Source organism: Zootermopsis nevadensis, unplaced genomic scaffold (genome assembly GCF_977971745.1).
Source record: "Zootermopsis nevadensis isolate Lab colony 2312 unplaced genomic scaffold, Znev_1.0 Znev_ptg000022l, whole genome shotgun sequence".
Taxonomy (NCBI): Eukaryota; Metazoa; Arthropoda; class Insecta; order Blattodea; family Termopsidae; genus Zootermopsis; species Zootermopsis nevadensis.
Window position 1 is genome coordinate 5,779,365 of NW_028259154.1, and position 3,969 is coordinate 5,783,333.

Below are 3,969 nucleotides of genomic sequence, written 5' to 3' on the forward strand. Positions count from 1 at the left end.
TGATGTGACATTTTAGGTTCTAAGGCTTTTTCGTAATTTTGGTGGCACTTTTCCTCTGGACACCGCGATATTTTGTGAATACGACTCACCGAATAATTTATGTATTTTTCACAAAACACAGACCGCAATGTAAAACTTATGTTGTTACTTATCATCTTCCCATCACTTTGAACTTGAGGTCACCGACAGGAGTTTTGGCGTACGGAATTCCAAGAAACGCCACATACTTTTTCTTCTTTCGGATAGATGCTAAAACTTTTCCCTTCAGCAAACCTCATTGCACTCTAACTATTGGTCTTCTTGAAGTCTGCTCTGCCGAGGCGAGGCTGCTACACATGGAGATTATTACCAGTGCCAACGCGGAGATCCGTCGGCCCGCCATGTCTCCACATCTGTGCACTGGAACCCAGGGATCCAGATCCATTTTAAGTTACTGAATTATTTATCAGAAGCATAAAATGTTACACTGGTTACAATTATTCAGTTTAATTTAAAAACTTTGGAACACTTTCTTGTGTATATACAGAGTGATTGAAAAGGTTAGGGCCGAACTGAAAGAGCGTATAGAGGGAATCAGAGAGAAAAGCTCTTGAACAGGAATCAGTGTTCTCCGAAGTTATCCTCAGTCAGTCGAGGCCATTGAAGGTAGGGACATCTGATAACATACCACTGAAATAATCGTAATTTGCTATTTATCTACCAGCTTAATTTTGAATCACACATATCCCGTCAGATTCTGCAGAGGCCCCTATGCTGTGATTATAGAAACCTAACAAGTCAGAACGAAATTACATGTTCAGTTGTTCGGCTTTAAAAGAAAGAGCGATATAAGTCTCCATTGTGACAGGGATTACAACCAGAAAGGGATAAAAATTATTATTTCCATCTAAGTCTCCTTGAAAAGAGAGATCTGCCAACTTCAGAGGCGATTACACTACCATTGTCTACGCCAGAATTGCGAAACATGCGTCCCCCGGAAACATTTTCCCTGGCGCTGGGGTGATGGGGTCAACAGCCCCGGAGCCTTGAAAAATTATTTTTAAAAATAATCAAGTATAATAAACCCCGACGTAATTTTTAAATAAGGACAAATGAAAGACTTGAGGTTCTCACAGCGGTGAATATGAAGATTTCTGTCTTCTGGGTTATTGCGCTGTGTAGTCTGGTCGATGTTAACCAACGTTTCAGAGGTCATACTGCCTCCGTCATCAGGGCGATGAATATATATCATATATATCATATATATATCATATATATCATGAATACATATTCATCGCCCTGATGACGGAGGCAGTATGACCTCTGAAACGTTGGTTAACATCGACCAGACTACACAGCGCAATAACCCAGAAGACAGAAATCTTCAAGGACAAATGAAATTGCAATTCCTTCTTATGCCTATTCTCATTATTTTTAAATTTATTTCTTTCTGATAGAGAACACATTTAATATTAATTATTAACTTCTTACATTTATGATTGCTTGCAACCAAATTATAAGTTAGAGTATTTTTATTTGTGTTTTTTTTCAACTACCAACAATGTGTAAATATGGACCGACAATGAACACCTGCGTGTATAATAATGCAAGAGCATTGAAATTTCTAACCCACACCTGAAACAATGTTGGCTGAGCATGCCGTAAGGCTCTTTTCTCCTTTCTTATGCATGCAGTATAATTGCATGAATGAACCATGTTGCACTCCATTCCTTTAACCTTCAAGGATCTCCGTGATATTTTCACTGTAGGTCTTCTTGGTGCACTAAGCAGCTTTTGGCTTTGTGCAGTAAGTGGTGACAAGGAAAAGATATTTGATCCTGGAATGAACGCTCTTCTCTCATCACATTGAATGTTGGCGCCAAGAAGTTCGTTTTTCAGCAAACAAGAATATGCCAGTCTCTCATGACCACCAAAAGCCTCTTTTTGTAGTTAATCCATTCTGGCCAGACTCCTATATTTAAAAACAGACACAAATTCAGACATTTCTACAACTTGCTTACATTAAGAGAAATTCATAAAGCTTGTAGACAATGGGGAATTGACACCATCATGCAAGAGACCTGATGGGAAAGGAGTTATAGAAGTACATCACAAATAGCAGTTTTAAATGATGGTAAGATACACTCACTCCAAATCCAAACAGAACAAAAACTAAATAAATTAGATTAGTAGAAGTAGCTTAAGTACACAATTTGATAATCTGATATTGTATTTATACAGTGCAATTGTAGTCAATTAAGAAGAAACCAATTTTTGTGGTTAATGTTTCATTTACATATCTGATAAAATACTGTCTTGAAGGCAAATTGATCTCATCCTCAGCACAGCATACTCACTTCATCTATCCACTAATTTTATAAAGTCACAAAAATCATAACTTAATGAAAAACACTTACTGTGTTCCTGAGAAACTTCATGCGCCAGCACGCAGCGGAATAAAGCGATCGCCTGACTGCAAGTAAGGAAAAGATGCAAGTAAAACCTCACAATTCCTTTAACCACATTTTCTAATCTTACTAAGAGAACAATATACAAAATGAAGATAACTGTCTTCTGGGGCACTGTGCCAAGTAGCCTGGTACAAGTACACAGTCATTTCAGAGGTGCTTGCTGCCTTCATCATCAGAGCGATGGAGGCCAAATGTGCGTCTAAAATGTTGTCAAACTTTGAACAAACTACTGTCCACAGATCACGAGAAGAGCAATGCGGTGGGAAGTTGGTTCTGGTGGAGGCGGGGGGAATGTTTACTATCAGGTGGACTAGAACAGTGGTATTCAACCTTTTTTGTTCGTGTACCCTCAGATATAATTTCTCTTCAACTTTGTACCCCCAAAGTTGTTGGAGTATAATTCAAGTTATACATAGTATATAAACTACATCTAAAATAAATTAAATAAATTACATTACTGATTATACAGTTTTTATTATAAAAAAATTTTTTTTAAAATTTCACATGCCCCCTAAGATGTCTTCGCATACCCCAGGTTGAATACCACTGGATTAGAGGACTGCTATTGGTGGAAAGTATGACACGCCAGAGAGTTACAGTACTACATACAGATTGAAAACATCAAGCAGTTACGAGTAGCGTGTAGTGAGCGCAACTCTAATGTGTTCTGCGGGTGTTGTGATAATATTCTATATTAAATCACTGTGCCACTGTGAGGTAATCTTAAAGCTGTACCCATTAGAACACATGAAAGCCTGTTGTTCGTTGAGTGATTGTGGAACGAATGCTTTTAGGATGGGTCGTCACTCACCGCAAAATCTTGTGCATGCGCGTATATCGCATTCCTAGCAGGGACTTTCTCCTGGTCTGTGAACTGTACATGGTGCAACACTAATCTCCTTACCCGCTGCCATGAAAACCTGAAATGTCACCAGTAAATAAATATGTAACACACTTTTAATTCAGTACTTAAACTGTATTAAATGGCAGAGAAAAACTCTTATACTCAACAGCACATTTCATGTTTTAGAAACCACAAAACTCTGTTCACCTGAATACAACACAAAGGCAGTTGCCAACTTTAGCAACTGAAAACCTAGAAGCGTCATCAGTTCACACACCAGAGAGACACACGACCTCAGTCAAAATGTCATCACCACTAAACGGTACAATAACGAACAAAGCTGTAAAGTTGGCAGGAGTAACCTATAAAAGAAGGATTTATAGTTAGTCAAGCATTTTAACATCAACCATATTCTTAACTAACAAATATATACACTTTAGTTCAGGCTCAACTAGACAAGTTATCCTATAAAAGTGGCAAAGGAGAAGAATAATACAGAATAAAAGTTACAACTATTAAAATAATAGAAATATTTGGAAGTTAAAAACAGTATTATTATTATTATACAATGTAGGAGAAATTAAATTTCTTCCAGTGTGAAAGGTGATGTCACAAGACACAGCTCATCCCCTTCAGTAAGGGGTTATAGTTGGTACTAAGGAGTACAGAAACCTT